Source organism: Drosophila nasuta, chromosome 3 (assembly GCF_023558535.2).
Source record: "Drosophila nasuta strain 15112-1781.00 chromosome 3, ASM2355853v1, whole genome shotgun sequence".
Lineage (NCBI taxonomy): Eukaryota > Metazoa > Arthropoda > Insecta > Diptera > Drosophilidae > Drosophila > Drosophila nasuta.
Genome location: NC_083457.1, coordinates 4,709,652 through 4,723,643, shown reverse-complemented (window position 1 = coordinate 4,723,643; position 13,992 = coordinate 4,709,652). Strand labels below are relative to the sequence as shown.

At 38.3% G+C, this 13,992-nt stretch overlaps 1 long non-coding RNA gene across 4 annotated transcripts in view; it reads right to left on the bottom strand.

Moving 5' to 3' along the window:
* LOC132791710 (uncharacterized) overlaps nt 1-13,992 on the bottom strand; it is a 66,961-nt gene that overhangs the window by 20,830 nt on the left and 32,139 nt on the right. For all 4 annotated transcript variants that reach the window (XR_009632932.1, XR_009632934.1, XR_009632933.1 and 1 more), the window contains exon 3: nt 6,817-7,056. This is a non-coding gene — a long non-coding RNA (uncharacterized LOC132791710). The remainder of the gene's footprint in view (nt 1-6,816; nt 7,057-13,992) is intronic.

Genomic DNA, 13,992 nt, shown 5'->3' with positions numbered 1-13,992 from the left:
TCTGTCAGTGGCTAATCACTCATATAAATAAACCTCAGTTGTATGCATGAATAAGTACAAGTGTTCCTCTTCTTCTGCTCTGCTCTGCTCTACTCTGTTCTTGCATTTTTGTAGGTAGCAACCGAGACACGGAGTGCGGCATTCATTTGCTGTTGGTTTCTGGCTTCTGCTGCATGTTTGGCATATGTAAATTATGCCAGTGCCAAGTCAGCCATTTAACTCAGCAAGTGACTTGCCTCCCTTGCCTCTTGCTCCTTTTGCTGTCAAGAGTTGAAAATTTGCCGCTCACCCATCAACGTCAGCACACAACGTTGCAGCTCCTGCTGATTACAAAAGTCAACTTTCGGTCGCTCTCTCTCTCTCTCTCTCTCTTACTTCTCTCACCTCATTACACTCTTGCTCTTCTCTATATTTATCTCTTGCTTCTGCCCTTTTTTTTTTGGGCATTCAGTGTCTGCAGTTGCGTATACCCTGCACTCGTAAATAGCACTGAAACGGCATCATAAAGCTTGTGCAATTTATGATCCAATCGGCAGAGGATTGGAAGATTGAAATTGAGTCTACTATATTTTGCTCTAATAAATGTGATCAGCTGAAATAGTAGCTAACAAAGAGTACCCATCAAATGTTAACTTGAGTTAATTGTATAACATATCTATAATTGAAAATTAGTTCAAGAAGAGGTTAAAAGCTTCACGATGGCAATTTACTTGCTCAAATGGTTTTCTATCCAATAAATTGTATAGTATAATAGTATAGTGTACAGAATATTAAATATAAAATGCAGTATAGTGTATAGTATAGTAGATAGTATATTATACAGGATAGTATACACTCTGAAAAACAACTAAAAACATTTGTAAGTTGCGATACAATCTTCAATATTTTTGGCAAACTAAACGACATTCAAAATATGTATAATAACTAAGCCATAGAAACAGCCATAGACCCACAAATTATTGCTATGCAATCTTTAAAGTCTTTGGACAATTCCTATTATATAGCAAGGATTTCACTCTGTACAGAATCAAGAAAAAGTTTACAGGGTAACTGGCTAGTCTCGCCATATATTCACCTTTAAGACATCAAGTGTTTGCGCTTGTTCTTGTTGTTGCACTTCGAGTGAGCAAATACTTTATTAAAACTCTGTTCGGGGCGCTGAGCCGCTGAGCAAAGCGTGAATCATTCATATGCCAGAAAAGCAACAGCAGCAGCAACAGAAACTGTGGTTGTCTCTCTCTCTGTGTGTGTGTGTGTGTGTGCAGGACGAAAGGCGGTAGAAAGATGGGCGTGGCTAATGAGCAAGTTGTGTTGTTTAAATTTTGTTTTACAGCTCAAGTGTTTGACTTGAGACGCAAGTTAAATATATGTACAAGAATATACAACGTGGCGTATGCGCAATGTTTGCAGAGACCGCTCTTGAAGATTGTTGAAGAGGAGACACGAGACAGAAACGTTGCTCGGTAATTGATATGAGCACTAATAGTATTACGAGCGAGTTGTTTGCCAAGGCAACAAAAATCTCAGCACAACCAGCAGCAGCAGCAGCAGCAAAAGCAATGAGGGCTACTTTGGCGGCTTTTGGAGCAGCAATTTGCTTGCATCAGCTGTAAAATGTGCAAAAGGACAATTGAAATATATTGCCAGAGGGTGCAGAGTATCGACTTGAATGTTGCCATTCAGCTACCGCCGCCTTTTATCATCATTTCAAACAGCAGTTTGCTGTCAAATGCAGCTGCGCTTCGTCTCTGAGTCTCTGCTCATTTCCTTCTTCTTTGTCGCTTTCTCTCCCTCTCTTTCTCTCTCTCCCTCTGTCTCTTCCCTCACTCCGGAGTTCTTTATGCCTTTGGCAATTTTGATTCATCGCGTTGTCGAATGTCAACAATTTGAATCATTCACTTGACTTGGCGTCTGTAATTTGAAACTTTAACAACAAAAAATTCGGAATGTAAAGGGAAATACTTGACTTGGAAATACCCTAAACTAGAATACTAGAATATGAATATTATTTTGTACTCCAACTTCTGTTTTCAATTGACGACGATTTGAATTTTTGAAAATGTTCTTTTTAATGACTAACAACATTAAGCTGAAAAGAATAATAATTTATACTAACATAAGTTTATGATCATTATCTTCACAGTTTAATTTCTTTATTTTTATGATTATTAAATTTTCAGAATGCAATTTGCATTTAGCTTGAAACGTTTTGCTTAAAGGGGTGATAACCAAAGTTTTTCGTAATTTCGTATTTTAAATTTTATAGGGTGCTAAAACGATTATTCGCAAGATTTAAATATTCATATTGCTTGACTAACTGTCCTGTCTCGTCCTGCTCTGTCCTGTCCTCTTCTCTTCTGTCTGCCATTTATTATACCATCGACTCATAGACGAAGTCGACTGCCTGACGTCTGCTTGTCTGTCTGTTTTGTCAATTTCTGAGTGCCTGTATCTTTGCGAGTGCCTGCGTGGCTATCGCATTTGTCTATCTGCCTCGTTTGCTTGCCTGCCTGCTCGACTGTCTCTCTGTCTGAGTGTCTTTCCTCTTCACACACCCAAATACACACACACTCACATTGCAGTCATGTGTCAAACTCTGTATGTCGACTTCTGACATAATATTGACAGCTAAACAAATCCAATTATGCCCAACTCCTGTGGCACCATAACCAAAAACTCGCAATCGAATCGAATCGTATCGTATCGCATCGCCTGTTTTGTATGCGAACAAGATTTAGGCTGCTAACTTACGAAATATGCTAAATGCTGACCATGTTTCAGTTACACACATTTTCATTGTTCTGTCCCTCTCTCTTTCGCGCGCTCTCTCTCTCTCTCTCTCTCTCTGTCGTTGTGTGAATGTTGGCTTTAACCTTCTTCGAGTTTCGAGTGTGTTTTGTGTATTGGCCATGTTCGCTCAAGCGCTTTAAACGTTTTCCCACTGCTGACCAGACTCAGACTCAGAGCCAGAGCCAGAGAATCGAAGCCAGAGTCAGAGTCCGACGATATTTCAATTTTCCGATATGCTGTTACTGCTGCTGTTGTTGTTGTTGTGGTGCCAGTAAATTGTGTAGGTGTGCAATTGAATTATTGCAGTCAATGCACACATTCACACTCTCTCTCGCTCTTTCTCTCCCTTCCTCCCTCTCTGTCTCTCTGCTATCATAAATATGAAATTTTGAGCCTGCCTGCGTAGCCTGGTTGCACATTACGATGCTCCTCTTCGCACACCTCAGCAACAGCAGCAGCACCATTGTGTGGCATGCCCCAAACCCAAGCCCATGCTGTTTGCTATGCCAACTCTCCGGGCTGTGCCAACAAGCATTTTACGGTTTATTTTTGGGGCATTGAATGCAAATATTGGCATAAATTTTCGGCTGTTGCGGTTCGGTTCGGTTGGGTTCGGCCTCTGCTTTGGGTGTGGCATGTGGCAGGAAGCGCCTCAGCTGCAGCTGCAGCTACAGCTTCGGCTTGGCCAATTTTCATTTGGCTTGTGACATACACACACACATACTCGAACACAAACATAGTTCTCACACTTGACTGCATTTTGCTGGGATGGGCTGACTGACAGAATGCACTTTGGATTTTGGATATTTTGATTTGAATTTCGAATTTGGAAATGTGTTTTTGGCCTTTTGTTCGCCAGTTGTTGGCCACTAAATCGATAGGCCAACCGAGTGTGTTTGCTGTTCGTGCTAAACAAGAAGATTTAATAACAAAAAAACACAGAAAACAAAAACAACAACTTCAAATTTGTTATCAACAAAATGTTGGCAGCAGCTGCAGGTGGTAGTAGAAATGTCGAGGGGTTTAAGGTGCTGTCAGCAAAACTTTAACTGGACTTTTGCTAAGCAACGTAGGCGCAAGTGTACACTGCGAGAAAAATATGTGTGGAAGCATTTTAAAGGAAAAAAATATCTATTTGAAATTTAATTTTTTTGTATTAAACTATTTCTTTGTTACCATACAAACTTAATTTAATTTCTGTTTTTTTTCTGCTAAGCAAATTAGACGCAAGTATACACTGAGAGAAAAGTTCGTGCAGAAAATGTTTTAGAAAGAAACAAAAACTAATACGACAAAGTTTATTTATTTTTCTTTTATTCTGAAATTATTATTTAATTATTTTGAAAACATAATCCCATCTAACATTTTAAAAAGAAATGAATACAGAAAGCATATGATTAATATTGTTGCTTCGAATATTATTATTTTTTGGCACGCTTATGACAACTGAGTTTAATTTCATTTTTATATTGAAAATTATTTTTAATTTTTTGAAAGCTTTGCTTTTTTTCAAAAATCAAGAAATAAGAATACATTAACTTTATATATTTTTAAACTATTTAGTTTTGTAACCGTCATGGTACTATGAATAATATTCAGAGTGTTAATTTTCTCTATGCCAATTTTTCTATTAAATCTTTTTTACTAAATTATAGTTTGTTGCCATTGTGACAAATAAATTTGAGTTTGCTTTTGCAAATTAAATCATTTTTAAAAGTATTTCTCGCAGTGTGAATTCGCCCATTGCCAACCGCACGCTTGTGATTTATGTGTTTGTTTTTGGTTTTGCGCATTTATCAACAGAAAAGGAAGCACAACAAACAGAGGACAACAAGCACAAGCACAAGAACGAGAAAACAAATGACAGATCAGCTTTTTACGTAGCATTTACTTAGGGCCAAAACGTTTATTTAGTCGAAAGGCCGAACGGAAAACAACGAAAACTATTTGAATTTCAGTTCGAGGGAAGAGAGGGAGAATGAAAGAAAAACACTCAAGTGTACACGATAACCAATTGGAATCGAATTCGAAACCATTTTGGGCTTCATTGCTGCGAGTTCAAAGTTCAATTAAGTGAGGCATTTTGTGGGGGATTTGTTGGCTGGCATTGTTAAGCCTTTGATTGCTATTTAGGCCAAACATATAAATTTACACGACTCCGAAATGGTTGTAAGCAACGCCCACTATCTATACAGCCTATCGCCACGCCTCCAACTCCGGGTTTTGGCCCCAAACTGACCCAAATCAATAAATTAAGCGAGGTTCGCAAGGCTTTAAACTTTTGCCACAACTTTTTTTGTGTTCAGTAATCGTAAATTCGTAAAATTTCGGGTGCGGGAAATTGGCAAAAACATGAAAAAACTTTCTTGGCTCGAGCGAAAAGTATGCTACAAAATGTTAAAACTAAACCTAAAACTACGATGCTAATTTCCGACATGGCTTTCTGTTTTTCTCATTCTGTTTGTTTCTCGTTTCGGTTGCGTGTTTTTTTTCTTTCGGTATTTTCATCTGTTGTCTGTGCTCATGTCCTGTTGTCCTAAGTAAACCAATTTGTTGTTTGCCTTTGTGTGTGTGTGTGAGTGTGTGTGTCTGAGGTTGCCTCAAAATTCTATTAAAACCGCATAAATTACAAACTCGATTTCCAGCTGGCGAGGCGACGAGGCGACAAACGCATTTAAATACATTTTAATTAGCTGCCACGGCAAGGGACGAAAAAGAAGAGCCCTACTCCTCCTCCTCCTACTCCTCGTCATGCTTCTCCTTCCAGCTGAATGCTGCCTTTGATTTCGTCTAACAGCCCCTCAAAGTGTGCTTTTCTTTCTCAGTTCGCTTTCCGTTCATTTTCCGCTTTTCATTTACACAAAAGCTACTTAGACACGACTTTAGGGGGTCGAGTCGAGAATGTGAGAAAGAAAGAGCGCAAATGAGAGAGATTGGGCAATGGCCATGGCGAAATGATGAAAGGCATTTGGCTCTGATGTTTAGTTGCAAAACAATTAAGCTGAAAGCAAAGCTGTGTATTCAACTGTCTCTCTCTATCTGTGTATGTGTGAGTGTGTTCTGTGAGAAATGAAACGCAATCACATTGAAGAAGATCAAGTAAATGTGTTGCTATGTATTCAGAATACAAGACTAACAGATGCTCTGGAAGAACTTCAAAAAAAGTATAAATATTGATTGCATCAAATGTTCTTATATATTTTTTAAAGTATTGCAATGAATTAAAACAACTCATTACAAATTAAAGAAAACTATAGAAAGTTCATTAAAGTCTATTTACATTTTATCAATATCCAATGGTTGAATATTAATTGACTACTTCTTAAAGTTGGTAATAATGCAATCCATATATCAATTGAGATATTTATACCTATTCATACCTATTTAATTTGGATTCAAATAGTTTAAAAATATTTAAATATTGATTGAATATTTCAGAAAATTGTGAAATTACAACACTGCTTACTTCTTTTGTCTTCATTAAAACAAATGCAAAAAAAAATTGGTTTCAATTCTTAAAGTTGATGATAATGAAATATGAAATATATAAATATATTGAGTATTCATCCTCTTTAAGGCAATGCCTACCCCTTGTCAGTTGGATTTAGTACCCTTTACAGGGTATTCTACTTCATCGCTTGAACTCTTGTGTCATTGATAAATGTATAGACCTATAGAACATTAGCATTAATAGTGTGGCATTAATTTCGAGGCGCAACATATAGCATGCTTTTAGGCGGCCAATTATAGCCGCAGACCTCTATTAATATGCCTCGAGATATACATAGATACTATATATGTATGTATGTACATGGTGTATACTATATGTATGTTTGCTGGCTTTAAACACATTAGGTCGAGCCCGTCTGTTGTCCTGAACGAAAAGCTCAGCCCACTTGGCAACAACTTGAGGTAATGTTTGCAAATGTCAGGCCCTAGCACAGTTTGCATAAATAATTCAGTTGAAAGGACGCTTTTAGGCTCGAAAACTGTTGTAGACAAAACTGCTTAAATATGCATAATTACCTGAGACATCAGGAGGCGCCTCCTCGAGTGGTGCAGCTCCTGCCTCCATCCTCCATCCTCCATCCTAGAGTCGTCGTCACAAGTTGCGAGTTGCGTTCACTTTTTGGAGCCTCGCAGTCAAGTTTTAGCCAAGTCAAGTCAAGTCAAGTCAGCCATGACGCTTTGTTAGTCCTGCCGGAAGTGTGTGCTCCTCCTCCTTCACCGCATCCCAAGGCACTTGGCATAAATTTTCCGTATTGCCTGCGAAAAGTAAACAAGGCGAAATAACATAAATAACATTTTCCAGCACAGAGACAAGGAAATGAGTTGAAAGCGCAGATTTAAGGCATTCGAAAATGTTAAATGGCGAATGGGAAATTTGACAAGTGTCTTAAAAATGGTTACGTTAAAATAATAAAATACGAAAAATGCTTAAAAAGTGTGCGAGGAATGCATAATTATTTTAGACAAACTCAACATTCAAATTATGAACAATTAATTATGTATAGAGGCTTATTTTAACTCATATTTATTTAAAATCTCCAGTTTAAACATAACACATATCTGAATTAATGAAATAAAATTAATATACAAATGGAAATTGCCGAATGGAAAATTTGAAATTAGACTTTAAAATGGTTACATTAAAATAATGAAAAAATAAAAAGTTTCCTAAACGTATGATGAATGTCTAATTATTAATTAATTAATTGTAGATAACAAAATCCTTACTGTCAATCGAGCTCTATCTTAATTAATAAGCCTTATTCCCTATCGTATTAATTTCCAATCTTAAGTTCAAGCGCACAATATTCTAAATTGATAAAAAACCTTTAAATTAATTTTATTCCGAATAGCGAGTCATGGTATTGCAAAAGGGGAAAAGCAAATGAAAAGTTAAAATAATAAAGCACAAGTGTGTGAGGAATGAATAATTATTCCAAACACGTTGCATATTAAATATTAAGTCCTCATCCCTCACATATTTATTTAGAATCTTAAGTGAAAATTAATAAAATAAATGAAAATACATTGGAAGTCCTAATAACGTTAAAACATTTCAATAAATATGCATTGAGTTGTATTTTGACATTCCTATTCTTGCAATAAAAATCAGTTTAACAATCTGCTAATGCGCAGAACGACCATAAAAATGTATAACTAATTATGTCAGAAGTGCTTGCAGTGGAGTAGGGAATACTTCTTCCTTTCGTCCCTTAATAGAAATCATTTAAATATGCTGCTAATGCTCTTTAAGCGGCAGTAAAGAGTCAACAAACCAAACGAAATGGCAATTGCCTCGTTTCCACAGTGACACGCAACGATGTCATGAGCTTGTTCGCTTGTTGTCCCTCTCCCTCTCCCTCTACCTCACCCTGTCCTCATCCCTTCTCTCCTGGAAGCGTGCTCCCGTGCTGACACAAATTACAGCATAGCCACAATCTCGTGCTCACACACACACCCTCAGAAAAAGAGGGGGAGAGAGTTGCACATTCCACATGCCACACACACACACAGAGCCCACATTCCGCATTCCGCATAGTCATAAATATAATTACAATAATAAAGGAAATATTTACAACAATTGTAAATACCTCAACTCAACTCGACTCGACTCGACTGAAGTACTCAACACGCACAGCCCCCAAATTAATAAACTCCAATTGGCAACGCCTCAATCCCCGTTCCCCGTTCCCCTGCCCATCTCCTCCCATCTCCATCACCATCCTGGTTGCTGGGCCTGGGGGTTACCTGATTGCCGGCGACGAAGCTTCCTGATGAGCGTGTGAGCTCGTAAAGATTTCCTGACTGCCTGCGTGAATCGCAACGACACAATGAACAGCGCCCAAGGCCCTAAGTGATCAACTAACTGATATCCTATAAAATATGGCAATTGTTATTTAATCGCCGAGCGTAACTCAAAATGAGCAAGAAAGTTAGAGTCGAGTGAGCTCGACTTTCATATACTACACATTTTCAATTAAAGCAAAACAGTTCGATATTATCGTTAAAATATGGTAAAATATACCAATGGCTATATTTGGTATATTGGTAGATTACTTTATTTGAAATATAATAATGTAGTATTGTTGGTTAAATACATATGCTAACATACACTGAAAACTATATTTGGTATATTGATAAACTACTACATTAAAATTTAAATAGTGCAGTATTAAAATATACTAACACATACCAAAAGTGAATTTGGTATATTGATATATTATATTACTATATTTATTCATTCATAAACGGAAAGTATATGAGGTATATTGATATACTCCTACATTCGCAATATGCCAATAACCAAAGTAATTTAGATTCTAATAACTTCTACGCTTTTTTCGTTAGTTACAAGCGAATTCTTTGGAAGTATGAAGACTGCAGAAGCGGGCGTGGCAATAATATAAAATAAACTTGACGATAAAAATTGGATATCTAAATGCTAGAGAGTATAAGATTATACAATGTTTGTTGTTCTGTATGCGGTCAGAGATGCCTCCTTTGGCATAAGGTTATAATACACTTCAACGCTATGGATAGCAGGTACAAAGATAAGCCTCCTATAATTACTTTTACAGGGTATTGCAACATAAGGCGTGTCGAAATCCATCCAGCTAGTTGATAGAAGTTTTGCCATTTAACTGCTAACTGTAACTGTGACTATGACTGCGACTTGCCCTTGCCTATCTGATTAGAGTGTCACGCCATAATGTCATCATAAATTGTTGTGTAGCCGAGGGGTAAAGACTAGCTGACAGCACAAGTGATGGTTACCACTCGTTTTCTCTCTCTCTCTCCCTCTCGCTCTCTCGCTCTCTCGCTTCCGCATTGTGTGGCAGTTGCACAAAGATAGTGAGTATTTGCAGGAGGCACTTCAGCCAAATGAAATTTATGATTAAACTAAAGCCCTTAACCGAGTCAAAGATACGAGCTTTACCTTGTGCTCAGCGACTGTCCAACTGCCCAGAGCGTATGCTAAAGAGATCAGTGGCAACAAGAAGGAGCTGCAGCTGGATCAAAAGTTGGAGTTGGAGCTGGAGGAGGGGGAACGCACACAATGGCCGCCGTTTACCGCAGGCCAAAATGCCACACTTAAGTGAATTACAAAAGCAGCTTGCCGAGGCAGCTAGCTGCTAGCTGGTTGACACTGAAGGGGGCAGGGGCAGTGGCAGCAGGAGTGACAAGAGGGGGGCGGAGTCAGCCAGTCAACGCGTTGACAGCCACAACAAGCGGCTTAATCGCATTAGTGCGGCAAAGCGCACGGTCTCCTTGCTTTCCCTCTTGCCCCTTCTTCAAGTGGGTCCGTGGCAAGTGCGAAAACTGATTGTGTGGCGCCACAGTCCTGAGTCCTGAGTCGTGAGTCCTGAGCCACGTTGCCACGTTGCCTGGTTGCCACATTGTGCCTCGCTGCCTTGGCCAGGCGCTAAGCTGAGCATTGTGCGACGCAGTGGCAGCGACAACAACAAGGACAACGCCAACTATTTATACAAAGAGAAAAATAACAAAAAAAAAATAAAATATGAGAATAAAGTCTGTTGGGGCTGCAGTCAGAACTCAGCTCAGGCAATTGCTGCAACACACACACACACACATATAGTATTTATATTACACAAAAATTTTCTTTCATTTTTTTTGGTTGAGTTCGCAGTCGAAAAAAAATTAAAAGAGAAAGCAATTAATCTACGACACAGAGCACACAGAGTGCCACAAAGGACAAGCACAGAGGAGAGTGAAGAGGGCAAAAGTGCTTATGGCCAGGCTTCCTGTCCTGCAAATCCAATAACTTATCTTGATTTTATGGTTATTTCAACAAAGGCCGGAAGTTGTAGGTGCAGCAAAGTCGACAGCAAAAGGAAGCTAAAAGCAAGGAGAAAAAAAAACTAGTTTTCCCCTCTCTCTCTCTCTCTCTTGGTTCTCGGCTCCTACAACTATGATACAGTTCAGATAGTGGGTGAGTTTTTGCATTTTGCACTTGACATGTCATTGTGTGTGTTTGCCAAAAAGGAGCAGCAGGGCAGGGCAAGGACAGCAGTCCTGTTGGGACAGCACATTCAAGTTAAACTACGAGTTCGTATCTGCAATTGACATATGGTTTCTTTTCAGTTTTCAGTTTGCAGTTTTCAGTTTTCGGTTGGCTTTGCGTGTTGTAAATTTTGCATGAAATATTTTATTAGAAATGTCCTACATTGTGTCACAGACACTGACTGCACTTGTCTCAATTCCCAGCGAGCAGCTGCAGGTGATGTTCTCCCCTTTTCCCTTTCCCTTCTCTCACGCACAGCAGAAGTCAAACAGTTTGTAAGCTGACATTATCAAGATTAATTGAAGTCCTTTTGTATACATATAAAACTGCGTATGTACATATGTGTGTGAGTGCACTTGACATTTATGAGTCGCATAAATCTTGGCAAAACAATACAACATTTAAATGCAACATCAGCTTTTCGACTAATTGATTAACAAGCTTCCATCCATTCCATTTCCATCATTAAAGACGCCTCGCAAAATGCGTGTTAAGCAACCACCCAAAAGTGCCATAGACTTAAATGAGCTGAGGGCGGACGGAGGAGGAGACTGGGAAGGAAGTCACAACATTTTCAATTAATATTTAAATTCCACACAACAGAAGTTAATAATCAAATTATTTTGAAGCAATTACCGGAGAAAGCAGAGAATGCAAGACAATCAACTTGGAGTCGACTTTGCCATACTCTACAGCAATGTGAAGTGGAATAATTGAATGGATTTCAAGCCAAAGGCAAGCAGAGATACTCATTCTATGGAAAAACACAGAGTATAACGAATGACTCCCCCCAGCAGCGCGTCAATTACAAGCTCGTCGAGAGTTGGAAGAGAAGCGTCAAAAGTTCGGCGAGATTGGCATGCCGAATTTTTTGTATTTTTTTTTCATTTTGCTGTTGCTTCGTTCTGGGTATTTGACGCACCCGCAGGAAAACAGCTGCCAAATGCAGAGAACAGCAGCAGCAGCTAGAATGCAGAGATAGAGACACGAGTTTGGAATGGGAGAAAGATGAACAGACGCTGATAATGATATTTCTTTGTTCCGCTCTTTCTCTACATTTCTCTGTACAACTCTCCCCACGAGGGGTGCTCAAAATTTATGCGGTAACGATTTTATTTTCAGTTCATTTCGTTTTTTTTTTCTCGTTTCAGCTTTTTTTTTGCAGGCATCACATATTCATTAAATTGCACAAAAGCCGAGAGCAATCTCTGGCTTAAGTGTCTGAATCGTGGCCCGGAGGCAATGTTAAGTGTATCAATGAGGTCTCAGCATCCACTTTCGTCTAATTGGTAATTGTCGTAGACTTTGCACAGCATCGCACACAACACTTCCAACGGCATCAACAACGTTCTCAAATCAGAGCAAACGCGCTCCAAACTTGTTTTCTCTCTATGCGGTTGCTTTTAGAGGTGTCGAGCGAGTTTGAGATGACGCAATACGGGAGACTTTAAATGCTTGAAATAATTGCACAAATGTTTTCAGTCCAATGGCAATGACATCAGTGCCAACAGCCAAAGTCTTCTCTCGTCTGAACCTATTGCATCATTGAAATAATATTCTGCACAATAAATTCGATAATAGATTGAGCAAAACTAATATCACTCTGATGTACTATTATAGAATGACATAAATTCGATCAATGTTATTTTTAGTCACTGGCTAACCGCCGCATTATAAACATAATTGTCATAATTTATTGACGCATTTCATAAGCGTAATTAACAAACGAGTTAAACGAATTTAAATTACCAAACATGTATATGAAACTATAATAACATGTTATGATTGCAGCCGATGTTATTAACTGTCAATAAATTCAAATAGAATGCAATTAAATTGCTTGCAGTGGCTTTTTTAATAGCCACATTAAAAGTTTAATGTGGCCGCAGGTCGATGACAAAAAGAGTTGGGCAAACACAATTCTGCAAATATAAATCATACGTCATGTTCGCCAAGAACTGACCAAGTATAATTTGCGCGTGTTTGTTTTAAGTTATTTCCATCTGATTTAAAACAATATTTTCTGAGCTGGCGAATGTCAAATGTGAATTATGCAAATTGACAACAATGATATACGATTAATAAAACTATATATTCATAAGCCCTAACAAATATGCAAATTTGCATTTAAATAATTGTGCAAAAAGTCAATTTAAAATATAAATAAATGCAAAGCGGACTAAGGAAATTGAAATAAAATTTAAAAATCAAAATGAAATAAATCATAAAATTGCAGCTGATTTAAATGCACGTTGATGAAATTGTCCCGCTAATTTGTTTGTGGACATTCAAGTAAAAAAATAGATAAACGAATGATGAATGCAATGAACGACTAACCGATGCTCTATATAACTTATAAGTTGGCAACTATTTTATGACTAGTTTACAGAGTATTTATGTGGTGAGAACAACTCGCAATGCAAACAGAATAATAACAATTGAATGGCGGCTGGTTAAAATGTCGGAAGTGCACGCAAAATGGCCGCAATTAAACAATCAGCACAACAATTACAAATGTTGACAGTCTGTGTTGTGCGTGTCGCTGAATGTGAATGTGTGTGTGTGTGTGTGTGTGGCTTATATAATGGCCAAACAAGTTGATATCGCTGACAATTGTTAGCTGCAAGTTGTGGCAATAATTTATTGCAACTGATTTACTTGTGCAATTAACTTTTGCATGGAATTGTCGCAATTTATGATGACAATTGCCAATTGCCATGCTGCAGTTGCAAGTTTGCAACTTGTGCAAGTTGCAAGTTGCGAAATTTGAGTACACAAAAAGCTGATGAAAAGCAAAGAATCATAGCGAGAACTCATCTTTAGATTACCTAAATATTTGCGCAGTGCCTAAAGGAATTTCCATCTACACACACACAAACACACATATCATTTACATGCTGGTGGAGCTCTTCAAATGATTGATATGTTAATGCAGCACGTATACGCCGCGTGTGCCAGCTCGTTGTCGCTAAGGCTTCGCTTCTCTCTCTCGCTCTCTCCCATTCTCTACACAACTGACATTTGCATATAGACATCATATGCAAATATCTGCCGCAATCTAACGATGTGCGAGTGTGTGTTTGAGGTTGCAAAAGTATCTGCGAATTTGCAAAAGCGCGTATCTGTGTATGTAAGTGAGTGTGTGTGTGTGCGTTTAATGTATGCATGTG